The 27,242-nt window shown below is 43.4% G+C and overlaps 1 long non-coding RNA gene across 1 annotated transcript in view; it reads left to right on the top strand.

Annotated features, from left to right (window-relative positions):
* The window catches only part of LOC138987622 (uncharacterized), a 96,449-nt gene that overhangs the window by 5,586 nt on the left and 63,621 nt on the right, over positions 1–27,242 (top strand). Inside the window, exon 2 of the long non-coding RNA XR_011464006.1 lies at positions 747–890. This is a non-coding gene — a long non-coding RNA (uncharacterized lncRNA). The remainder of the gene's footprint in view (positions 1–746; positions 891–27,242) is intronic.

The following is a 27,242-nucleotide window of genomic DNA, read 5'->3' as shown; positions in this document are numbered from 1 at the left end:
AGCCTGGTGGGCCGCAGTCGAGTCAGACATGACTGAGTGACTTGACTTTCACTTTCCACTTTCATGCATTGGAGAAGGAAATGGCAACCCACTCCAGTGTTCTTGCCTGGAGAATCCCAGGGATGGGGGAGCCTGGTTGGCTGCCGTCTATGGGGTCACAGAGAGTCGGACACGACTGAAGCGACTTAGCAGCAGCAGCAGCAGCAGGGCTCTTTATCTGTCTTTATGTCCTCAAGTAGGATTTCCTCAAAGAAGGACTTCCTAAAACTCTAAAACTAACTGTAAAAGGAAAGGAGTGAATGATTCACTGTGTTGTGGTTAATAACTTCTATTCATCAAAAGACGATGAAACAAGTGAAGCAATCCATGATGTATAGAAGGTATTTTCAGTTTGTCTACCTGATAAAAAAGGTCAGTATCCAGAATAAAGAAATCCTAAAAGAGTAAAAAAATACAAAGAAAAATTGGCCCAAAACATCACATTTCCTGAAAAAGAAATGCAGATGGTTATGAACCATCTTTAAAAAAAAACCAATCCAACCTGTTCATAATCAGAGAAATGCAAAATGAAACCATAGTGACAACATTTATAATTTACAACATTGATTAGATTTTGAAAGTACTGGGAAAAGGGTGGGACAACAGGAAGTCTTCACTCCCTGTGGAGGGTAACTTTCAGAAATATATGGCACTACCTGATGAATTTGAGATTATACATACTATGACCTAGTTTCTCCACTCCTTAGGTTTATATCCCAGAAAAAAACAAACAACGTGCATCAGGAGACATATCTAAGAAGTTCACTGCCAGGTGTTCTTAACAGCAGACAACCAGAAGATCACTTGCCCGTGTGTCTGCAGTCAACAATAGAATGGATAAAGACATTGAGGTATAGTCATCCTGCAGTGTCCCGTTGAACATGTAAAACTGTAAAACAGTTGTAGGCAATAACATGCATGACTCTTGGGGAAATATTGCTAAACCAAAAAAAAATTAATTTGTAGAAGAATATATGTGATATGAGTTCATATAGAGAAAAGTTCAATAACATGTAAAGTTAAACACATTTTTAAGGGACTAAAATGTAAAATACGAAGAAAAGTGGATTTTAAGTAAAATTAGTGACTGTCTTTCAGAGAATGGGAGACACACATGGGTCTTCACAGTTGAAGGTTATGTGTTCTTTCAAATTGGGTAGTGGGTATAAAGGTGTGACTTAACTGTAATTATTTATACTTTATGCACATATTATAATTATTCTCCATTCAATATTGAAAAAACAAATAGACACTTTCAGATACTAATACACATGTAAAGAAAGACCCACCATAGATGTAGCAGGTGGTTGAGAGAAAATCCTCAACTTCTCCAGTAATCATGATTTGTAAGTGGTACTTCCCTTGGTGCCTGGCACACGATGGGCCCTCAGTTCAATATGAAGGGAACAGAGGGAGTAGGGAGACAGGCATTTCATTTAAAAGGTCAGCAGCACCCACTTAGGTTGATAAAATCTGTTACCGATCCCAGGCCTAGATGTTCACCACTCAAAACTCAGTATCCCAGAGGCAGTTGTTGGAGAAAAGGAAAGTTGCTTTTAATCAGAGAGTCAGCGATCTTGGGAGAAGGTGGAGTTACGTTCCCCCAAAACCAACTCTGAAGACTGTACTTGGTCATGAAGCTTTTAAGGGGAAAGGAGGAAGTCATCTCAGTTAGTCTTTGAGAAAGGGGCCAGGGTCATTCCCGCCACCAACCCATTGCGTTGCAGGGTTCTCAGCTTTTGTGATCTTCCTCTAGACATTATGTTGTTCACACAGTTTGTTCACAAGATTACTGAAGGGAAAGCTGGGGAAGAGATCTGGTCATCTGTTAATTACTTAGTCTCCATTTCTTTGATCTGCAGAAAGAACCAACAGGTTAGGCAAAGTATTGTGTGATCAAAAGATTTGGAAAGTGTGCTGGGGCAGAGGTGAGCAGAGCACAGGAGTGTCTGAAACCACGTTTAGTTCCAGTGAAGCTTTGCTGAAGTGACAAGCCAAAAGGGGTTCTGCTGAAGGCGGTTATAGTATCTGTAAAACAACTGCATCAGACAGTGAGTCTGTGACTCTGTTGTCCTAATCCTTAACTGCTTGAGGCTGCTCTTTTTTGACTCAAGTAGGCCTGGGAGATTGCAGCTTTTCTACAAACAAGAGCCAGGAAACATAGAGGGGTCTTTGTACTTACTCGCAGAGGGTTGGGGCACAGGGTTCTGCTGGGTTCCAAAACCACAGGCTGTTAGAAGAAAGGGTTTGCTGACAAGGCTGAAATCAACTTTTTTAATATAAATGGAGACACTGAGGCTTTGAAAGGGGAAATAACTTGCCCAAGTTCATGCTAGTACTCCAGATGTGCGTGTGCATGCTAAGTCGCTTCATGTCCGACTCTTAGTGACCCTATGGACTGCAGCCCGCCAGGCTGCTCTGTCCACGGGAGTCTCAGTTGAGAATACTAGAGTGGGTTGCCGTGCCTTCCTCTGGGGGACCTTCCCGACCCCGGGGTCGAAGTCCGGTGTCTGATGTCTCCTGCATTGATAGGCAGGTTCTTCATCACTAGTGCCACCTGGGAAGCCCAGTACTCAGTAGTAAAGCTGAAATTAGAGAGTTGCTCTCCAGGTCCTAGCCCAAGCCGCCCCATTCACCTTGGTGTGGTGGAAAGAACACCTCAGGAACAGTTAATCAGTTTGGAATCCAGACTCGGACACTCAGCTTCTACAAGCACAAGCCAGCTACATCTGGAATGCCCAGTTTCCCCCTGGGTAAAATGGGATAAGAGACAATGCCAGTCTCACAGGGCTCTTATGTAGATGACATGAGGTATTGTACGTAAAGTTTTCAGCCTCCACTGCCCTTGGCCCTGCTCTCTGCTGGGTTCCAGGCCTCAGCCCTGCTCTCCCTCACTCTCCTCCCTCTGTGGTCAACAGCCCCCAGCTTGCAAACTCTAGTGACCCTAGATTTGACCAGAGGGTCAAATTCCCTTTCATTATGCAGAACAATTTATCTCCTCATTGTCTTACCACCTCCCCGTTTTTTTAAAATAAAAAAACTTGCAGTAAGAACACGTGATCTGCCTTCCTATCAGATTTTAAGAGAACAATCAATATATTGTTGTTAACTGTAGCACAGTGTTATACAGCAGTTCTCTAGAGCTTTTCATCTTGTTTACCTGAAACTTTGTTCCTCTTGGTTATAATTCCCACCTCCCCCTTCCACAAGCCCATGGCAACCACCATTCTATTCTTTGTTTTTTTGTTTTTTTTTTAAATTCAACTATCTTAGATACCTTACGTTAAGTGGAGTCTTGCAATATTCAGCCTATGACTGGCTTGTTTCACTCAGTGTAATGTCTTCAAGGTTCATCCGTGTTGTCACATATAGCAGGATTTCCCTCTTTTAAAAAAAGGCAAATAATATTCTGTTGTATGTATATACCACCTTTTCTAAAACCTTTCATTTGTTGGTAGACATTTAGTTTGTTTTCCCAAGTTGGTTATTATGAATGCAGTGAACGGCAGTGCTAGTATCTCTTTGAAAAAAAAACCTGATTTCAGTTCTTTTCTGTAACCTTCTTATCTAGGTTATCTATTCCCAGGGGGCTTCACATCATAATCAAAATTTCTGTTAGGTTATTTTTCCCATCCAGAGGATCAGGAATCTCTTTGAAATGAATTCTGTATCAAGATATCTTAAAAAAAAATAATAATAATAACGTCTCCCTCCCTTTTTCTGCCCTTAATCATACCACCAGGCACAGACAAACAAATCAGGGTGGACTGATCCCTAACCATTCTTAATACTGAAAATCTCTGAGGTTTTCCTTTTGTGCTTTTCCTCCCAGGTGTCTCCCCAACCCTTCCAGAATAATTTTCTTGCTGTTCCTCTTTGCTTTTAGTTGAAAGTAGGAATAATCCATAAGGAAAGAGAAAAAGCTTGGGGTGGGGGTGGGGGCAGGGCAGAGAGGAGAAAATCAATCTCCTGTCAAAATAGTCTGGCTCCACATCTGCCCCTTTCACTCAGCCGTTGCTGAAGTGGGCCTGGCTGTTGAGATGGGCTGGGCTGGGGGCTCTGCTCAGCATAGCATCTGTCACTCCTAGCAGAGCCAGGGCTGCCTTCTGAGCTGAACAGGAAAATGACTTAAGTGATGACAGAAAAATGGCTGCCAATTCCAAGTAGAATTGCCACCTCAGAATACACAGCACTGTCTTTCACCTGACATTTCACAGCGAGCTTGCACTCCCTGCAGAGGCTTATGGTCTGAAGATTTCTGTTTTTGTTGTTTAGTCTCATTCCCGTCCAAATGCCCAGGCATTCACTGACTCTTCGAGTTGTAGAGTTTGTGCTGAAAGAAAACCTTGAGTGTGAAAGGCAATGTTATAGGCTGTGAAATTGGTTTTGGAAGTGTTACCAAACCAAACCTGGGTCTGCTTGCCCTTGCAGTACAGCCAATCTACTGACATCAGGTTGTGGTGAAGCAAAGTGTGGCATTTATTTAAAGGTGTCAGACAAGGAGTCCAGGACAGCTAATGCTTAAAACACCCGAACTCCCCGATGGGTTTCAGGCAAGCATTTTTAAAGGCAAGGTAAGGGAGGGGAATTGCAGGGTATGTGATCAACTCATGCACAGTTGTCTGATGGGTTGATGGTGAGGTAACAGGGTGGTGTCCCAGGGGGTTACATTATCAGTCTTCAGGCACCAGCAGGTCTGGGGATTGGGTATTCCATGATCATCAAGTGGTTACTTTCCTCCATTTGGTAGAGGTTATAGCATCTGTAAAATAACTCAGAAAATGTGCATCAGATACTGTTATCTAGGTAGTTCAGAGGAGAACTAAATCAGAGGATATGGGGGGAGGGGTCTGTCCCTAAAAGGCCCCATAAGATCCTGCTCGGTTACAGAAAGATAGCACGTTCCCAAGGAGGTTTCAAGAATGACAAGGTTTCCGGCTGAAAGTTGAGGAAAAAACACTGGACTTTGACACTAACATTCTGTATGTTACTGAGCAAATTACTTCTCTGAAATTTAGTTTCCTTATCTAAAAATGAGGACATTACAATATTGTAAAGTTTAAAAATAAAATAAAATTTAAAAAAAGAAGATTCTGCATGCAGCCAAATAAATAAAAATTTAAAAATGAGAACATTGAATGGGAACAGTAATTTTTAAATGATGTTCCTAGGACTCTATGGTCAATAAGTTTAGCAGTTTGATTGGGATGGGTTGTGGTATAGTTTTCTTCATGCTTCTTAGCCTCGGGCTTCCTTGAGCTTTTTTTGATCCATGAGTGTATTCAGTTCAGTTCAGTTGCTCAGTCATGTCTGACTCTTGGAACCCCATGAACTGCAGCATGCCAGGCCTCCTGTCCATCACCAACTCCCAGAGTCCACCCAAACCCATGTCCATTGTGTCCGTAATACCATCCAATCATCTCATCCTCTGTCGTCCCCTTCTCCTCCTGCCCTCAATCTTTCCTAGCATCAGGGTCTTTTTAAATGAGTCAGCTCTTCCCATCAGGTGGCCAAAGTATTGGAGTTTCAGCTTCAACGTCAGTCCCTCCAATGAACACCCAGGACTGATCTCCTTTAGGATGGACTGGTTGGATCTCCTTGCAGTCCAAAGGACTCTCAAGAGTCTTCTCCAACACTACAGTTCAAAAGCATCAGTTCTTTGGTGCTCAGCTTTCTTTACCATGAGCTTATATGCAGGTCAGGAAGCAACAGTTAGAACTGGACATGGAACAACAGACTGGTTTCAAATAGGAAAAGGAATACGTCAAGGCTGTACATTGTCACCCTGCTTATTTAACTGCTATGCAGAGTACATCATGAGAAACACTGGGCTGGAAGAAGCACAAGCTGAAATCAAGATTGCTGGGAGAAATATCAATAATGTCAGATATGCAGATGAGACCACCCTTATGGCAGAAAGTGAAGAGGAACTAAAAAGCCTCTTGATGAGAGTGAAAGAGGAGAGTGAAAAAGTTGGCTTAAAGCTCAACATTTAGAAAACTAAGATCATGGCATCTGGTCCTATCTCTTTATGGCAAATACATGGGGAAACAGTGGATGACTTTATTTTTTGGGGCTCCAAAATCACTGCAGATGGTGACTGCAGCCATGAAATTAAAAGATGCTTACTCCTTGGAAGGAAAGTTATGACCAACCTCGATAGCATATTCAAAAGCAGAGACATTACTTTGCCAACAAAGGTCTATCTAGTCAAGGCTATGGTTTTTCCAGTAGTCATGTATGGATGTGAGAGTTGGACTATAAAGAAAACTGAGCACCAAAGAATTGATGCTTTTGAACTCTGATGTTGGAGAAGACTCTAGAGAGTTCCTTGGACTGCAAGGAGATCCAACCAGTCCATTCTGAAGGAAATCAGTCCTGGGTGTTCTTTGGAGGGACTGATGCTACAGCTGAAATTCCAATACTTTGGCCATCTCATATGAAAAGTTGACTCATTGGAAAAGACCCTGACGCTGGGAGGGATTGGGGGCAGGAGGAGAAGGGGACGACAGAGGATGAGATGGCTGGATGGCATCACCAACTCGATGGACATGAGTTTGAGTGAACTCCGGGAGTTGGTGATGGACAGGGAGGCCTGGCATGGTGCAATTCATGGAGTCGCAAAGAGTCAGACATGACTAAGCAACTGAACAGAACTGAACTATATATATATATATATATATATATGTATATAATAAACCATGAGTTTATAGTAGTTGTCAAATTTGGAAAATTTTAAGCCATTATTTCTTCAAATATATTTTCTGTCCATATCCCTTTATCTATTGTCTCTTTTAGAGACCCCAAATACATACATTTTAGGCTCCCTGTAATTGACCTGTAACTCACTGTTTTTGGTGTAGGTGGGGCAAGAGAAAGCGATTCTTTTTACTCTCTGGTTTTCATTTTGTGTGTGTGTGTGCTAAGTCACTTCAGTCATGTCTGACTGTTTGTGACCCTATGGACTGTAGCCCTCCAGGCTCCTCAGTCCATGCGATTGATTCTCCAGACAAGAATACTGGAGTGGGTTGCCATGCCCTCCTCCAGGGGACCTTCCTGACTGAAGGATCAAACCCGCATCTCCTGTGTCTCCTGCACTGGCAGGTGGATTCTTTACCACTTAGTGCCACATGGGATTTTGGATCATTTCTGTTGCTGTGCCTTTAAGTTCACTGATTTTACCCCCTGAAATGTCTAATCTCCTCTGAATGCCATCCAATGTATTTTATATCTTAGACATGATAGTTTTCATGCCCTGAAGTTCTAAGTGGGTCTTAAAAATTTCCGTGTCTCTCCATAATTTTTGGACATACTGGATAAAAAACAGTTCTAACAAATGATTTAATGTCCTCTCTGCTTATTCTACTATCTGTGTTAGTTTGGGATCAGTTTCTATTAATAGATTCATCTCATTATGGGTCATGATTTCTTTCTTCTTTGCATACCTGATAGTCTTTGATTATGCCAAATGTGAATTTTATCCTTTTGGGTTGAGTATTTTTATATTCCTATAAATATCCTTGAACTTTGTTCTGGGATGGAATTAAGTTACTTTGAAACAGATCTTATATGTCTGCTTTTATGATATTTTTTAGGTGAGTTCAGAACTGTGCTCGGCTAAGACCACTTATTCTCTACTATATAATTTTACTGGGCACTACCCAATGTATATGAACCATGTGTTTTTCTCTCTGACTGGCAGAAACAGGCACAGTTCACTATTCCGTGTGAGCACTGGACACTGTTCTCTAATCCTTCAAGGTAGTTTGCACCCAGATTTGGGTAGTTTCCTTAAGTGCATACGCTGATCAGTACTGTGCTGAGTACCCAAGGAACCTCTTCAGATCACCCTCTGAGAAGTTGTCTCCTTTTTGGTACTCAGCCTTGCAAACTCAAGCTCCTTTCATCTCCCTAGACTCTCAATTCAGGGAGTCCATCAGGGTCTATTTGGCTCCCCCTTCATAGACTGCAGACTATAAATGCTCTCAAGGCAATAATCAGAGGCAGTGCTAGGGGTCACCTCATTAGTTAGCTATCTCCAGGATCGCTATCCTTCATTGCCTAATATCCAGTGACTTGAAAATCTTTTTTCACGGGTTTTTTGTTGTTGTTGTTGCTGTTGTTTCAATAGGAAAGTAAATTCAGTTCTGTTACTCTATCTCAGGTAGAAGCAAAAGTCTCTAACTGAAAATTATAGCAGAAAGTTTAAGTTGAACATAAATAATTATCTTTTTCTATTACTACTAGAAAAAAATCATAGAGATAGGAGACTCAGGGATATCTTGGAGTCCTCATCTTTGAGACCTTAATAAAGAAGACGAGATGTGAGGGCTATCTGACCGCAATGAGGGTGATCTGACTGTGACATCTGTCGCCCCATTGATCACTAGGGATGATTTGGCTGATCTAGCTGGCTAGGCAAGTGTCCCTTTCCTTCCTCACTGCTCCTATGCGCATCCCTCCCAAAGCTGCCCACTTAGAAGAGGACAACTTTCACTTGTAGAGTAGAACCAGCCTTCAGTCAAGCCTACATGGGTAGCTGCACTCCCCTGCCATGATCTTCAGTCAGTCTCTTCAGGTCCATTTGCAGGACAGTATAGGGTAGTCAGGCTTACAAAATTGCAGACACACCCAGATGAGGTGCTGCGTATGGCAGTCTGCCTTTCTTTTAAAAACTAAATAAAAGGGACAAATGGCATTAGTAATGGGTGGTTATTTATTAAGATTTCTCTCTGATGTCTGTGACAGAAAATAAAGTCCAACCTTCAGCAAAATAAAAGGTAATTTATTGGCTTAATACTTTTCCGGGAAATCCAAGGAGTTGGGCCAAGCACGTGTCATTCAAAGTTTGAATGCCATTCCAGGCCCACATCTTTCCTTAACTTGAGGGCCAACCACAAAAAGAATAAACCTCTTCCCAGCAGAAATAATCAGGATGGCCATTTGAGTCATGTGAACACTGCCGGATTATTTATTGTTTCTAGAGAAATTATTTAAATTACTCTCTGGTTGTTTAGTTTGGATCTTGTTTCTTAGCCTCTCCACATTCCCCCCACCCTACTCATCCTCATGATTGATAGTTTTATTAGAATTACTTGCAGTGGAGAAAGGATACCAGGTAGTCAAAATTTTACCTGTGAAATATGAGAAAGTTATATGAGATGATCTTATAAGATTTCCACCTACTCTAAAAATTCATGATTGTGAGGATCAAAACAGGTATAGAAAGGATTTGAAAAATATCAATAATAGGGCTTCAGACAACACACAATAAATTGATTCCCTTCTTAGGAAGCATTTCTTAAGGTTTTATTGCCTTTCTGAAATTTTTTTATCGAAATATAGTTGATTTACAATTTTGTGTTGATTTCTGCTGTATAGCAAAGTGATTCAGTTATACATATTTATGCATTCTCTTTCATATTCTTTTCCATTATGGTTTATCACAGGATATTGAGTATTGCTCTGCTATACAGTAGGACCTTGTTGTTTATCCTGTTTTTTAAATTTTTAAAGTAATACATATTTATTACTGAAAATTTAGAAAACCGAGAAAATCTAACTGCCCAAAGAAGACCTCTGATAATGTTTCAGTGAATATCCAAATTGTTAAAGAATTTGATCGATTTGAATTAAAAGAAGGCAAACCTGACTAAAGTCTGTTGCAAATTCTCTTGGTCTTTCATGTTTATAGACCAAGTTGAATACCAAGTCTTGGCATTTATGCTCCTAGTAACAGTGAGCAGACTTTTCAGTTAATTATGGCCTGTATGCACTTTTGAAGGTCTTATTCCTCTAATCACTTACTACTGGCTGCTCTGCATTGTGCTTTAGTCAATAAAAATGCATGTCATTAACATCCAGTCACTGCTGCTCTATCCTGCATTACAAAACTTCATCAAAATGCACAGCTTGTCCTGACATAGTTCTGAAAGGTCTTTATATAAACGAGAATGGTGAGGTGGGTGTGGGTTGAATGGAACCCATGGTTATTTTTGTGTTCATTCTACTCATTCATTCCTGCATGCATCATTCATTTATTCATTCATTCAACAACTTTTAATTGAATTCCTATGATATGCCAGACACTTACAGGGTAGTAGAGAAATAAATGTGAACAAAACATATATGGTTTCTTTCCTTTCATAGTCTTGAGTTAAATGGGAAATTTGGAAAAAGTAAACAAGTCAGTGAAATAATTACAAACTATAATATGTGCTGTGAAGGAAGCAAACAGTGTTGAAAAGTAGAAAATTTAGACCAGACGAGTTTCATCTCTGCTTCAAACCATCCATAGCTCTGCACTGCTTATGTGATGGAGCCAACTCCTCAGCATGGCATTCGAGGTTCTTTATAATATGGCCCCTACCTGATAGTCCCAGCTTCCCATTGTGCCCAGCACTCAGACACATGCAAATATTCAGTGCTGTCTGGACATGTATGTAATGCCAAGGAGCTCAGGTTTTGACTTTCCAATAGTGATACAGAATCATTGAGTGGTTCCAAAGTGAAGTAGTGACACAAGCTCATAAGATGTATGCTTTGGATGGCTACTTTTCAGAGTGAAGTGTGCAGGAGGACCTGGTCAGGTGGATGCATGAGGATCTGTTAGGAAGCATCAGCAGGGTTTCACAATAGGATAGCATCACCTGAAGTGTCAGTGGGTATAAGCAGATCTACGAAATACTGAGTTCAGTTCAGTCGCTCAGTCGTGTCCGACTCTGTGACCCCATGGACTGCAGCTCGCCAGGCCTCCCTGTCCATCACCAACTCCCGGAGTTTACCCAAACTCATATCCATGGAGTCAGTGATGCCATCCAACCATCTCATCCTCACCCCCACAGGAGACTGACCCAGACTTGCCTGTGAGTGTCCAGGAGTCTCCAGTGGAGGCGTAGGTCAGCTGTGGCCTGCTGCAGGGTTGGGGGCACTGAGTGTAGCAGTGTGTGCATGGGATCTTTTGAAGGAGGTCACCATTATCTTCATTACCTCCACCATAGTTTGCCCCAGGTAAATAGCAGGGAGAGAACACAGCTCCACCCGTCAACAGAAAATTGAATTAAAGATTTACTGAGCATGGCCCCTCCCATCAGAACAAGACCCAGTTTCCCCCTCAGTTAGTCTCTCCCATTAGGAAGCTTCCATAAGCCTCTTATCCTTCTCCATCAGAGGGAAGACAGACTGAAAACCACAGTCACTAACCAATCTAGACACATGGACCACAGCCTTGTCTAACTCAATGAAACTATGAGCCCTGCCATGTAGGGCCACCCAAGATGGACGGGTCATGGTGGAGAGTTCTGACAAAATGTGGTCTACTGGAGAAGGGAGTGGCAAACCACTTCAGTATTCTTGCCTTGAGAACCCCATGAACAGTATGAGATACTGAAGAGATCCATTTTATAGGACCTGGCTGTGGGGGCCAGGAGACAGAGATAGCAAATGATTCCTAGCCTCCTGACCTTGAAGAGCTTGATAAGCTGCCAGCTGAGGCAGTAAAAGTAGCAGTAAAGCGGTGTTAGGGTAATAACACTACTTTAATCAATATATAGATTCTTCCAGAGAAACTTGGAAATAATTTCTTCCTCTGGGGCTCATCAGAATCTTACAAGAAAAGTACCCAGACTTCTTGCTGATGGTGTTCTCACATCAAAAGACACGGCAGGAAAGGTTATTTTATAAGCCTCTAACCTGGCGTCTCGCAAGGGTGGTCTGTAGGCTGAATCTGCTTACAGACCAATGAGCTATCTTCTTAAAACATGAGAAGTTCCCCATGACATTTCTGATTTCCAGCTTTTCTTATTTAAAAATGAGATCTGCTAACATTTTCATGACAACTATTGACTGGAAGAGGAATGACCCTCTCCTTCCAAAGACTCCAGTTCACCAAGGGCCTCACCACTCCCTAATGTCCATCTGGAAAGTTGGAAAGTTCTGAGTGACTGCTCTGCACATGGTCTCTTGTGCGGTATGTGCAGGGACTTCTCAGTCTGAGACCCCGGGGCACGTGGGTGAGGTTGTAAACACAGTCGTCCTTCTCTGTTCTAGGAAGCGTGGACTTTCTCCCCACTGCCCCTTCTCTGCTCCTCTGCTGGCCCTGGAGTGTCCCATGCCATGGCTGCTTTCCCCACTCCTAGGTCTCTCCCCCAAAGTGTGTGCCAGTGCCTTCATGGGGTCAAACCCAACACTCCGCCCTGTAGCAAGGAGTCCTACAGGTGAACTGTAGTCCATCCATTATTTAGGCTCTGTTGGCAATAACACTTTTAGTGATTTTCATAGGAACAAATATAAAGCACTTAGTCTGGATATACAACTCCTTCAGGGACCCTCAGGGTAGACGTTATTATTGCCATGTTACAGATGTGGAAACAGAGGTACAGAGAAGCACCTTGCACAAGGTTGGGTGATTAGGAAGAGAGAAGAATCTAGGTTAAATCCTTAGCATCTACTCTTGAAGAATTTCTTGACTGATAATACATTTTTAAATAAAAATCATTCCTATGGCATCTATTTTTTTAAAACTTGAGTATGATGCATATTTGGAATTACCTTGAAGCAGCCATATCTATTTGGAGTTGCTGATTGACTCTAGATATGCGCCATATGCTTTCCTGTCCTGCCTCTTCGTGCATGGATTTCTCCTGTGTGGGTTGTGGGTCACTCCTCCTTCTTTTTGCCAATGTGAATCCATGCTCTGGAAGCTTCCAGTTGTAATCTGCATATACCTCTTTTAAATATTTTTTAATTTAATTTTTTAAATTGAAGTATAGTTGACTTAGAATGTTGTGTTACTTTCAGGTCTAAAGCAAAGTGATTCAGATATATATTTATACCTATATATTGTTCTGTCACCAAGTCATGTCTGACTCTGTGACCCACATGGACTGCAGCACACCAGGCCTCAACGTCCCTCATCATCTCCCAGAGTTTGCCCAAGTCCATATTTTGTCAGAATTCTCCACTATGACCTGTCTGTCTTGGGTGGCCTTGCATGGCATGGCTCATAGTTTCATTGAGTTATGCAAGCCCCTTTGCCATGACAAGGCAGTGATCCATGAAGGGGATACACATATATGTATATGTCTACACATATATGTTCTTTTCACATTATTTTCCTTTGTAGGTTATTATAAAATATTGAGTATTGTTCCCTTTGCTATATCAGTTCAGTTCAATTCAGTCACTCAGTCGTGTCTGACTCTTTGAGCCCATATGAATCGCAGCATGCCAGGCCTCCCTGTCCATCACCAACTCCCGAAGTTTACCCAAACTCATGTCCATAGAGTCAGTGATGCCATCCAGCCATCTCACCTTCTGTCATCCCCATCTCCTCCTGCTCCCAATCCCTCCCAGCATCAGGGTTTTTCCAAATGAGTCAACTCTTCTCATGAAGTGGCCAAAGTATTGGAGTTTCAGCTTTAGCATCAGTCCTTCCAATGAACACCCAGGACTGATCTCCTTTAGGATGACTGGTTGGATATCCTTGCAGTCCAAGGGACTCTCAAAAGTCTTCTCCAATACCACAGTTCAAAAGCATCAATTTTTTGGTGCTCAGCTTTCTTTATAGTCCAACTCTCACATCCATACATGACCACTGGAAAAATCATAGCCTTGACTAGATGGACCTTTGTTGGCAAAGTAATGTCTCTGCTTTTGAATATGCTATCTAGGTTGGTCATAACTTTCCTCCCAAGGAGTAAGTGTCTTTTAATTTCACGGCTGCAGTCACCATCTGCAGTGATTTTGAGCCCCAAATATAAAGTCTGACACCGTTTCCACTGTTTCCCCATCTATTTGCCATGAAGTGATGGGACCAGATGCCATAATCTTAGTTTTCTGAATGTTGAGCTTTAAGCCAACTTTTTCACTCTCCTCTTTCACTTTCATCAAGAGGCTCTTTAGTTCCTCTTCACTTTCTGCCATAAGGGTGGTGTCATCTGCATATCTGAGGTTATTGATATTTCTCCTGGAAATCTTGATTCCAGCTTGTGCTTCTTCCAGCCCAGTGTTTCTCATGATGTACTCTGCATATAAGTTAAATAAGCAGGGTGACAATATACAGCCTTGACGTACTCCTTTTCCTATTTGGAACCAGTCTGTTGTTCCATGTCCACTTCTAACTGTTGCTTCCTGACCTGCATATAGGTTTCTCAAGAGGCAGGTCAGGTGGTCTGGTATTCCCATCTCTTTCAGAATTTTCCACAGTTTATTGTGATCTACACAGTCAAAGGCTTTGGCATAGTCAATAAAGCAGAAATAGATCTTTTTCTGGAACTCTTTTGCTTTTTTGATGATCCAGTGGATGTTGGCAATTTGATCTCTGGTTCCTCTGCCTTTTCTAAAACCAGCTTGAATATCTGGAAGTTCACGGTTCATGTATTGCTGAAGCCTGGCTTGGAGAATTTTGAGCATTACTTTACTAGGGTGTGAGATGAGTGCAATTGTGTGGTAGTTTGAGCATTCTTTTGCATTGCCTTACTTTGGGATTGGAATGAAAACTGACCTTTTCCAGTCCTGTGGCCACTGCTGAGTTTTCCAAATTTGCTGGCATATTGAGTGCAGCACTGGAATTCCATCACCTCCACTAGCTTTGTCTGTAGTGATGCTTCCTAAGGCCCACTTGACTTCACATTCCAGGATGTCTGGCTCTAGGTCAGTGATCACACCATCGTGATTATCTGGGTCGTTAAGATCTTTTTTGTACAGTTCTTCTGTGTATTGTTTGCTATGGCAACCCACTCCAGTGTTCTTGCCTGGAGAATCCCAGGGATGGGGGAGCCTGGTGGGCTGCCGTCTCTGGGGTCGAACAGAGTCGGACACGACTGAAGCGACTTAGCAGCAGCAGCAGCAGGTCCTTACTGGTTATCTGTTTTCAATTCAGTTCAGTCGCTCAGTCATGTCTGACTCTTTGCGACCCCATGAATCACTTTAGTAGTGTATATATATTAATCCCAGTCTCCTAATTTATCCCTCTCCTTTTCTTTCCCCTTCGGTAACCAAAAGTTTATTTTCTATGTCTGGGTCTATTTCTGTTTTGCATGTAAGTCATTTGTATCATTTTTTTAGATTCCACATATGAGCAATATTGTATGATATTTGTCTTTTTCTTTCTAACTTATTTCACTTAGTATGATAGTTTCTAGGTCCATACATGTTGCTGAATATACCTCTTATGTGTGGCATGGACATACTTTCTGAGGCAGTCTTGATTTCAAATATTTGTTTCTATTGTTATACTTTCTCAGAGCTTGTGTCCAGGCCATAGAATCTTAATTCAAAATATATGACCATGGTGTGTATATAGTCCTTCTAATCTCTACTGAAATTTTTATTTATTTAATTTTATTTAATTTAACTTTACAATATTGTATTGGTTTTGCCATATATATTTTTTTTAATTGCCTGTGAGTCTCCCTTATGAGACAGTGAGATCCTAAGGGTAGAAATCACATCTTACTCATATGCATGCTCCAGTCTGGCTTAATTGATAAAGAGCATTGCATGGAATGAGAAGAGTTTACCTTGTATCCATCTAGATGTCAGTTTTTATGTCTTTTTCACTTAATAGCGTGTTCAGATTCCTTTTTCTCTCTCCTTATCAAACCAGCTTGTTTGGAGAAGGAAATGGCAACCCACTCCAGTATTCTTGCCTGGGAAATCCCATGAGCAGAGGAGCCTGGCAGGCTACAGTCCATGGAGCTGCAAAAGAGTCGGACACGACTTATTGATTAAACAACAAACTCATTAGCTACTCCAAACCAGCTTGGTCGAAATGATGAAACTCACTCTGAGGCATCAGAGATTAATACCAATTTTGTGTGGTAGTTCGTTTTCAATTGGCATCAAAGACTTTGTCCAGAAGCATCCACAAGGAAAAGGTCGGTGACCAAAATCCCATGTGTGTGAGGGCAAGTACATATTGAAATGGACAGGATGGTAGGTTTGGAGCAGAGGTTCTGAACCAAGGATGATTTTCCCCTTCTTCTCCCCACTCAAAGAAATGTCTGGAGACATTCTTGGTTGTCTTAACCTGGGGAGGGATGCTCTACTGGCATCTAATGGGTAGAAGTGAGGGATCCTACAGTTCACAAGACAGCCCCCAGAACAAAGAATTTTCCAGCCCTATATGTCAATAGTACTAAAGATGAAAAATTCGGATTGAGAGGGTTTCCTATTGCAGCTGTAACAAATTTTCCTGAACACAGTGGCTTAAAACAGCACAAATTTATTACAGTTCTGGAGGTCAGAAGTCTGAATGGATTTCACTGGGCTAAAAATCACGGTGTCAGCAGGACCGTGTTCCTTCTGGAGTTTCTAAGGGAGAATACATGTCCATGCTTTTTCCAGCTTCTAGAGGCCACTCAGATTTGTTGACTTGTTCCTCCTGCGCTTCTTCAAAGCCAACAATGTCAGGCCAAGTTCTTTGGGGCCATGCCTTGACCTTTTTCCACTTTCACTTAAGGACCTGTTTCACCTAAGACCCCTGATTATGCTGGGTCTATCCATATAAGCCGGGATAATTTCCCTGTTTTCAGGTCATGTGATTAGCAACCCTAATTGCACCTTTGACCTTAATTCCCTTTTGCTCTGTAATCTAACATACTCCTAAATTTGGAGATTAGGATGTGGGCGTTTTTGGAGGCCATTATTCTGCCTACCGCAGAGGTCTGTCCTTATCCTACAAGTGTTGGTACAACACAATCCTAAATCGAATGCATTTACTGGCGTTATCAAAACTAGTTTGCAAGTCATTTAAGTAATGCCCACATACGATGATATGACTTTAAAATAATTAAGTGTTGACTGATCAAGATATATAATTGATCTCATTCCCCTTCAATTGTGGTTACTTACTGACCAAGGCCTGCAAAATGACCTCCTATGGCTTTGTTTCCTGAACTATAGGACTTGTTATGGGCTCTGGACTCAACCACACTGGCCTCCCAGTGTCCTTACCTGATAAGAGGTTTATACACGAGGATCAATAGCCAAATGGAAATCAATATGCCTTTTCATTAAGTGCCAGAGGCAACAACTCCTAGTATAAAAAGAGGAATCCAAGCGACTTCACTCATCTTCCCTGAAAATGTAAGATATCAGCCTAAATCTCCTGCCCAGTTATAGGCAGAGTGCAGGTGGATGAGAAAGAACCCGAGGTGGGCCTGCCCAGAGGTAGAGGTCCTGTTGAAGGGAGCAAGGTAGTGTGCATGAGGACCAATCATTGTCTGCTCCCACAAGTCAACCTGAAAAATGAGGTTAAAGAAAAAGCTAACATGAGTTTAGGTGGACTATTGGACAGTTGCACTACCCTTAGGAGGTATATTGGAATCCGGGGGGCTTTAGCAAAAAGATTGGGGTTACCAATAGTGAACAGAATGGGCAGTGGAGAGAGTACTGGTATTGGAATCAGAAATTTCAGTGTGCTGGTGCTGGCTCAACTCTGCCTGGAAAGTCTGCCTTGCATAGCCTTCCAGGGCTTAAGCCACTGCCTGCCACTGTCCTACAGCCTGGTGTTCCAGCCCCCTTCAAGCAGGGCAGGTGCATGCAAATCATTACTATTCTATTATTACTGTTACTTTCTCTACAGAAAATGCACCAGTAGATCGGTGGTCATTACTTTAAGAACACAGTAGGAACATAGCTCTAATTTCAGGCACTCTCTAGCTTTTGATAGTCAGACCTGAATGCCTGGCATGTCACAGAGACTGTGGTCCTGTTGTTTCCTGAGTTGCACATGAGCCCAGGGGAACATTCTGTTTTGGAGCCACCAATATGATTTATTTGAAAGTCTGTAATGAACACGTGCTTCAAATGAAAGAATCAGAATGGTACTGCCAGGACTCAGCCTGTTAGGCTAATGCTCTGCAGGGAGGTAGCTTGAAATTGCTTGTATGAAGGGAATGGAACACAGAGTGGAGAAAGGGAGCCTGCAGGCAGCCAGAGGTCCCCTATTTCTTCATCTTCAATTTGAAAGCGTCTGGGATGCCAGCTGCAGTTGGCAGAGTGGTGACGCTGGTGTTGGCCTGGAAGGCTGGCTGGGCTGGAGAAGTGCCTCCCTTGCATCCCACAGTCTTCCCAAACTCGCTTTTGCTGGCTCCCTTTCCTCTCTTTGGGTGAGAATCAGGAAAGAACAGAACCCAGTGTCCCCACAGTGCCAGGGTGAAGCAGGTCACTGTTCTGGTGACAGATGGAATGGCTGTGCCCCGCTGGCACTAGCACATACATGCCATCAACCTGGAGAAGGATCCAGGGGCTCTGGGTGGACACTGGCCTCACAACCTAGATGGATGACCTTTTGGGCAACATAAAAAGCATTCTTTCAAGTGAGTGAATGACCCAGAGATGATGGCATTGTATTTGTTAGTGCCAGTGGGGCACAGCCATTCCATCTGTCACTGGAAGTGTGACTTGCTTCACTCTGGCACTGTGGGGATGCTGGGTTCTGTTCTTCTTTCCTGACTCAACTGGGGACCTCAGAAAGTGCTGATATTGCCATTTGCAGCATATCTTGCTCCTTAAAGCCTCAGCAAAAATCCAAAGCCTCATGTGCGCCCATCAGCCCTCCCTGGACTATATGGGAGTATTTTCATCTCTTTCAGCCACTGTGACAAATTACTACAAACCTAGTGACTGAAAACTACACACAGTTTTAGAAGTCAGAAATCCAAAACCAAGATGTCAGCAGGGCTGTGTTCCTTCTAGAGGCTTCAGGAAGAGACTATTACCTTCCCTTTTTCAAAATCTAGAAGCCACCTGTACTCCACTCCATTCCAACTTTTGTCATCACATCTCCTGCTACAGACTCTGAGTCTCCTGCATCTCTCTTGTCAGAACCTTGTGATTACATCGGGCATAATCTCCCCATCCTGAGATCCTTAACTTAATCATATCTGCAAAGTTCCCTCCACTGTCAGGTAAAAGATTCTGAGACTGAGAGCCGAACGTCTTTTGGGAGGGGGGCTGGCTGTTTCTCAACCTACTAGTATAGGAGCATCACAGTTGGTGGTGTGGGATGGGGAGACCACATCCAACCTTTGCACCATCCAGCCTGGCAATGCCTCCTTCAGTGTGGTGGCACCAGATCCCAGGTCAAAGGGCAGCTCTGGACTCCACCAGCTAGGATAGGCGTATCCCAGACACTGCCCATAACCTCTCTCCTGATGCTACTCATCTCCCACCACCTGCAAGTGACCTTGCAGCTCCTTCCCTCCTTGCTCACTTTTTCTTCATCACTAGAGCAATTGGGTTGTGCCATTTCCCTCGTTCTATCCTTGGATTCTATCCAGGAACCTCAGAGGGTGTGTTTTCTCACTTATTAGTGGAATGCATATTTTTCCATAGGTATTAGTTTCCTGCATTTCAGACTCTTTTGTTGACTATGAGGGCTATTCCATTTCTTCTAAGGGATTCTTGCCCACAGTAGTAGATATAATGGTCATCTGAATTAAATTTGCCCATTCATGTCCATTTTGGTTCACTGATTCCTCAAGATGTCAATTTGATTCTCTTACTCATGTCCTGCTTCTGCACCTTGTGACCCTACTCAATTGACCATTTTCCCCAGAAAGCTTGCCATGGCCTAACACGTTCTGTGAAGTCTGAGCACATTCATGTTACAGCAGAAATGCAGAGCTATGCCATCTCTTGACACCAAAGAGAAGAGTCTGAGGGTAGCATATGGGAACAGGGATGAGGTCTCAGTGCTTCCTTGTCTCTTGTGAGCAGAACATCAGGCATGATGAGCAGGGGCAGAGAAGTAGAACCAGTGGGACAACTTAGGGGCAGGAAGCAGAGAGATTTGTCATAGGTGCGGGTGCCTCATGAGGAGACCTGCTTGAAACAGAGGATACAGTCACTGCCTAGGGTAGCTGTGGCGGGGGCTGGGGCAGTTGTTCTCAAGAAGACAAAGAACCCAAGACAAGACCTGGATCAACAAGAGAAGATCAGGAACCTCAGGGGGTGTGTTTTCTCACTTATTAGTGGAATGCATATTTTTCCATAGGTATTAGTTTCCTGCATTTCAGACTCTTTTGTTGACTGTGAGGTCTATGCCATTTCTTCTAAGGGATTCTTGCCCACAGTAGTAGATATAATGGTCATCTGAATTAAATTTGCCCATTCATGTCCATTTTAGTTCACTGATTCCTCAAGATGTTGACATTCACTCTTGCCATCTCTTGCTTGACCACATCCAATTTACCTTGATTCATGGACCTAACATTCCAAGTTCCTATGCAATATTGTTCCTTACAACATTGGACTTTATTTTCACCACCAGACACACCCACAACTGAGCGTCATTTCCGCTTTGGCCCAGCAGCTACTATAACAAATTCCCCAAAATTTGGTATCTTAAAATAGAAGAAATTTATTCTCCCACTGTTCTGGAGATCTGAAATCAGTATCAGTGGGCTGAAAGCAAGGTGTAGGATGGCACTCCTTTTGGGCGCTCTGGGGAAAATCTGTTCCTTGCCTCTTTCAGCTTCTGATGGCAGCTGGCTTTCCTTGACTTGTGGCTACTTCAGTCTCTGCTTCTGCAGTCACATTGCCTTTCTTCCCTGTGTGAATTGTCACTGTGCTCTTTTATAAGGACGCTTGTAATCACATTATAGCCCATCCTGGTATTCCAGGATAATCTCTGCATGTCAAGATCCTTGATTTAGTCACACCTACAATGGTTCTTCTTCTTTATAACATTTACAAGTTTCAGTAGTTAAAACCTGTTATATTTGAGTGACCGATTTTCAACCCATGACACCATCTTTACACCAGCCTTGTCAATGGCCATGGATGAAGAAGGGAGATGAGTGACCACAGTGACATTTCCGGTCTCTCGTCATAGCTCTGACCTTTGGAAAATCAGTCACACGGTGAATGCCAGTGATGATGGGCCTGACATTCTTAGAGAAAAGTGCATCTACAAGATGCTCCAGGCTCAACTTGTATTTCCTGCCCCAGCGGTAGAATCAGCTCTAGATAAACCATGACGTCTTGCTTTAGAGAATGGTAATAGAGTCACTAAGTGCTCATTGCTACTGCAGTGTCACTGCTTTTAGTCCCTTTTAGCTGAAAGAGCAAGAAAATATGTGTGTTTACTAACCTGTGTTTTTCTAAGTGGCTGTTCACCTTAGATTGGGTATTTCTTGGATTCTTCCCCTTTATATTCCTAATAGCAATAGAATTGTTGGGTCCCAACAACAAGGTCCATCAGCAGGACAAGTCTATTAAAATTCACATAACGAATGAGTCTGAATGGACTTTATCCTAATGATACGTATTTGTCAAGCTGTATCCTCATAGTCTCCCTTCTGTACTTCATAAGGTCTTACCCTGGGACTTAGACTCATTTCCTTTTACATACCATGCCTGGCTGGCCCTTTAACTTCTACTTATCCAAATTTCTCCAATTTTTTCTAGGTCCAACCTGGATGATTGCATGCATGTGTTTCCATGATCATAATTCATCAAATTGTGTATCTAGGATTTATACAAATTTTCAAATGTATGCTTGTTGTTCAGTTGCCCAGTCCTATCCAACTCTTTGCGACCCCATGGACTGCAGCACACCAAGCTTCCCTGTCCTTCCCAGAGTTTGTTCAAACTCATGTCCATAGAGTTGATGATGCCATCCAACCATCTCATCCTCTGTCGTCCCCTTCTCCTCTTGCCCTCAATCTTTCCCAACATCAGGGTCTTTTCCAGCGAGTCAGCTCTTTGTATCAGGTAGCTATATTTTCAATAAAACATTTACTTAAAAAGATACGTTTGATCTAGGTAGAAGACATCAATGACTTTGCTCCCATGAGGTTGAAAGTAAACTTCATGATACTAAAAATAAAACAGTATTTATGCATCAGTTAAAATGTATTTGTCTTGAAGAAACCCCATCTCAAATTGGTTTAAACAAGGATTTTATTATCTTGGGTTTTAGGAAGTTTTGAGGTAGGAGGACTTCAGGGACATCTGCTTTGGTGGCCCAGTGATGGCACTGAGGACCAAGGTCTGATGGTCTGCTCAGGCCCCCTGGGCACTGACTGTGTCCTTGGTGTCAGCAGCCACACTGAAGCATCACTGTCAGACCTCTCAGTACTCAGAGCATCTCTTCCTGTGGCTCCCCCTAAAGAGCACGGGAACCTTCCCAACAGCTTCCCCCTCTCACAAAAATCTTCCCTTCAACACACCCTGAGTCAGAATTTTAAAAGAAAAGGGAGGAGTCTTAGTATCTTTATGTAGGTAACAAATGCTATCCAGAGTTTCCTTCTGAAGAAGAAAGCTCTTTCAGGCAGACTCACATTTCTGGGATTTTTCCTCAGATCAGATCAGATCAGTCGCTCAGTCGTGTCTGACTCTTTGCGACCCCATGAACCGCAGCACACCAGGCCTCCCTGTCCATCACCAACTCCCGGAGTTCACTCAGACTCACGTCCATCAAGTCAGTGATGCTATCCAGCCATCTCATCCTCTGTCATCCCCTTCTCCTCTTGCCCCCAATCCCTCCCAGCATCAGAGTCTTTTCCAATGGGTCAACTCTTCGCATGAGGTGGCCAAAGTACTGGAGTTTCAGCTTTAGCATCTTTCCTTCCAAAGAAATCCCAGGGCTGATCTCCTTCAGAATGGACTGGTTGGGTCTCCTTGCAGTCCAAGGGACTCTCAAGAGTCTTCTCCAACACCACAGTTCAAAAGCATCAATTCTTTGGTGTTCAGCCTTCTTCACAGTCCAAGTCTCACATCCATACATGACCACAGGAAAAACCATAGCCTTGACTAGACAGACCTTTGTTGGCAAAGTAATGTCTCTGCTTTTGAATATGCTATCTAGGTTGGTCATAACTTTCCTTCCAAGGAGTAAGCGTCTTTTAATTTCATGGCTGCAATCACCATCTGCAGTGATTTTGGAGCCCAGAAAACTAAAGTCTGACACTATTTCCACTGTTTCCCCATCTATTTCCCATAAAGTGATGGGACCGGATGTCATGATCTTCGTTTCCTGAATGTTGAGCTTTAAGCCAACTTTTTCACTCTCCTCTTTCACTTTCATCAAGAGGCTTTTTAGTTCCTCTTCACTTTCTGCCATAAGGGTGGTGTCATCTGCATATCTGAGGTTATTGATATTTCTCCCAGCAATCTTGATTCCAGCTTGTGTTTCTTCCAGTCCAGCGTTTCTCATGATGTACTCTGCATATAAGTTAAATAAGCAGGGTGACAATATACAGCCTTGACGTACTCCTTTTCCTATTTGGAACCAGTGTGTTGAAGCCCAAGAATACCGGAGTGGGTAGCCTTTCCCTTCTCCAGGGGAACTTCCTGACCTAGGAATTGAACCGGGGTCTCCTGCATTGCAGGCAGATTCTTTACCAGCTGAGCTATCAGGGAAGCCTGGGATTTTTCCTAACCACCCTTAAAAACGTATTTGTTGGCTCTTCTCTGCCTTGTCTTCCGATACTGTTGGAATCTGGTTTGACTGGCCATCACTCTCCTGACCTGCTAGAGGAAAAAATGGGCAGTGAAGGGTCAGGCAGTACCTGTTAGGAAGGAGATGCCTTGGCAGTTATCATAGACCAGGAAACAGCTACAATGGCCTGAGCAGGGCTGCAGGGTTGGTAAAACAGGTCCTAGACCTGGCTCCTGGCCCAGGATTTTGGAGGTGGGCTCAGTGCCTCACAAGTGTTCCTTCAAATTTTTAAGCACCATTCTCATTTTATATTTTGATGATAAACTTATTAATATCTTTCTCCCTTCTCTTCTGTAAACTCCTCAAGACTAGGGAGCATGCCATCTATTTTGCTTAGCTGTGTATATCCAGCTTTGTACAGCATCCAGAATAGCATCTGGGACATATGGGGGTTTGCCACTACTGCTTGAATCAGTGAATATAGTGGAAAGGTGTTGGTTTTGAGAACAAACCAATGTGGGTTCATTGCCTAACCCAGGGGGACATTTCAGCTTTTGGCTTTCATCTAGGGTCACTTAACTTCTCTGAATCTAAGGAGAACACTACCTTTCAGTCATGTTCGACTCCTTGGGACTCCATGGACTGTAGCTCACTAGACTCCTCTGTCCATGGAATTCTCCAGACAAGAATACTGAAATGGGTAGCCATTCCCTTCTCCAGGGAATATTCCCAACCCAGGGAACAAACTGAGGTCTTCCACACTGCAGGTAGACTCTTTCCCATCTGAGCCACCAGGGAATCCTTTAGGAGAGCTTAGTATGTGTTAGTGTGTCCCTTTAGGAGAACTTAACACATGGTAATGTGTACCTTGTTTTTCACTCCCCGACCCCAAACCCCACCAGACTGCTTCTTATGAATCACATAGGAACCAAATGCTCATCTCTTAGAATGGTTATGGAAATTAAATGAAGTAAAATGTGTGAAAGAAAGTGCTTTGTAAAAATTCATGCTACAATTACAAGGATCGTCATTTAAACAGGAGAGTGGAAGAGCCCTGAAGTCTGTGTCCAGCTCACAAGCTTCTAAAAAGTATACAAAACTTCTTACCCTGCAATTGATTTAGCTATGTGTCATTTAAAGACCTCAGTGGCATTTTTGAAGGTTGATTATGCAAAGCAAAATTGACTATATTTTTAAACATTTTTGTATTATTGATACTCTGACATTTGGAGCCTTGATCTTGGAGAGACTGCCCCTCCCAGGGCCAGCTAATTTCTAAAGGTAGCAAATGACTTTTCCAAGAGTGCACCTGTGATATACAAACCAGCCAACCCAGAGCCCACACCTACATCATCTCCTTTATTAAACTCACACAGAACAAGTCAGTATTCCTCCTGCCCTCAATTAGCCCAGAGCCAGGTCTCAAACACCCAGAGACCACCCACACAGCCCAGAGCCTGTTGAACTCCTTCAAACTTTCCCACCCTAAGCTTATGATTATATCTATCTTGCCTGGCCTATCCTATCTGGGGAAGACCCCTAAAAAGCTCTGGGCGCTGCTCTCCTCTCTCTCCTCTTCTGCCTCCTTACCCACCTTGTGGCCTTACATGGCATAGCATGGTATGCCTCTTGTTTCTAGGGATCTGTGACTATAAATTCCTTCTATCACAGTCTTGTCGGTGTCACAGGGACAAGGGAGCCTGGGGTCACCCCTGTCCTTTGGGCAGTGCGGGTGGAGAGCAGGAGTAAAGAAGAGAAAGGAATAAAAGAGAAACGCTTTAATCCTATCATCCTACCTCCCAGGTATCTATGTATCTATATATCAACATGTGTGTATTTTTAAAAAATTGGAGGTATACTGTTTATTATTTACTATAAAGCATATACATATAACATACAAGCAAATGGAGTTACACTATAATATTGGCATTTAGCTACCTTTTGTTAGCAGCATTCTGTGTAGTTGGATCTTAGTAGTATTTTGCGTAAATTGGCACTTTTCAAGTTTGGTTGTGCTTCATAATAACGTGGGGAGCTTAAACCTTTTTGTAAATCCCAGGGCTCTTTCCCACATATTACTGTGTCAGAATTTCTAGGTTTGAACACTGCATTTTTTGCAAGCCCCCCCGCCCCGGAGGCTCTGACACAGCCCAGCCTACTGCGACTCATTTTCAGAACCACTGGTGTCCGCATACCGTCGTGAGCAGTCAGAAGTGGCAGAGGGCCCGGCACCACCTGCAGCACACGGTGAGAGCAGAGGATCCAGGAAGGGCCCACTGCAGGGTTTCTGGCTTTCTCCTTGAGAGCATCATAGTCAGCGTCCTGAGGCTGACATGGAAGAGAGGACTCCGGGAAAGAGGAAAGGCTGATTGAAATGAAGAAGGACTGGGGTCTTCCTGTGTGTGACCTCATTTTGGAAATTCCTCACATGACATATCATCTACCCCCGACCCTGTATCTCGTCTTCCAATAAGACCACCACAGATATCTATCCCCCACTTTTTTTTTTTTTTTCCTGTGAGCGTCTCTGATCATTACTTTCATCCTCTTCAACTCTTCCCTGAGGGCTGGTCCCTGCTGCTGTGTCTGGGTGTCTGCTCAGGGGACGATGGCATCACAGCTGACTCCAGCTGAGCGGCTTCCTCACACCCTCACAGACACCCCTCAGATCTCAGCTCTAGTCCCACCCTGGGGCTGAGAGAGGCTCTAAGCCCTTGTGAGTGAAAACATGGTCCCAGAGCAGCAACAGTAATCTCACCTGGAAGCTTGTTAGAAACACAGAATCTCAGGCTGAATCCAAACCTGCATTTCCCCCAAATCCCAGGGGATTCCCATACACATGGAAGCCCTGTTCTAACGGGTAACATCTTCCAAAGAGCACAACTGCTTCCAGTGCCCTACCCTCAAGGACCTGGTTCAAGGGTGGCATCAGAGGCTGCACGTTCAGGCAAGCCACCAAGAGGCTCAGGAAGGAACTTGGCCCTGCAGCTTCGTCACTGGATTGGCCAGAAGCTCCCCAAGTTTAAGGTGAGGGTTCAAGCCATTCTCCAAGAGGGTTTCAAGCCCTGGCACTTTATGGAGGCCTGCAGCTGTGCTGGTTGGTGATCCTGGTGACACCTGGCTGCTATTGTTCGGGGAGAATAAGGACCAGCAGGGACAGTATCGCTGCAAAAACTGACTAAAGAGACCAGGGTGCTTTCTGTGTCTGGAGTGACAGGCCCAGTTCTGTTTGGGAAAAAACACAATGGCTCTTTATTCACTGGATGTTGCAGGATTTCAATGTCAGACACCAGCCAGATAGACCAGGGGATGATTAAGAGACAAAATGCAAGGCATTGTGTGCACGTCACCCTGAAAGCACTATTGTAACAGCCTTTGTTCACGCAGCCCCTGCCTGGGCCCCTCCACCTTCCTCAGAAATACCGTAGATCTTGGACATGCTCAGGTCTGTTCAGCTCTTCTCAGGAAAATGAGAGTGAAGCTACAGCAAATTCTGATGGAGTCTTCCAAGGGTGAGTGGGGAGGGGGAGATGCAGGGGTAAAGGGCAGGTGGACAGGTGACAGCGAGGCTTGGTTAAGTCAGACCACCGCGGATCAAGGAAGAGGTGTTGGTAGGCAGATCAATAAATGTTGTACTGGGCTCTGAGGAGAAGAAAGATGAGGACAGAGAAATGTTACCAGTGGTTCACACTATGAGACATAATGTCAGGAAGCCCAAGTTCAAGTCCCACACCCCACTTAGGGCTACGTGGCTTGGGCATTTTGCGTGTCCTTTCCGAGTCTCATTTTCCTCATCTGCGAAGTGCAGGTA

The sequence above is a fragment of the Bos mutus genome, chromosome 4, assembly GCF_027580195.1.
Source record: "Bos mutus isolate GX-2022 chromosome 4, NWIPB_WYAK_1.1, whole genome shotgun sequence".
In the NCBI taxonomy this organism is placed as follows: Eukaryota; Metazoa; Chordata; class Mammalia; order Artiodactyla; family Bovidae; genus Bos; species Bos mutus.
This window is presented reverse-complemented; position numbering and strand designations above follow the sequence as displayed.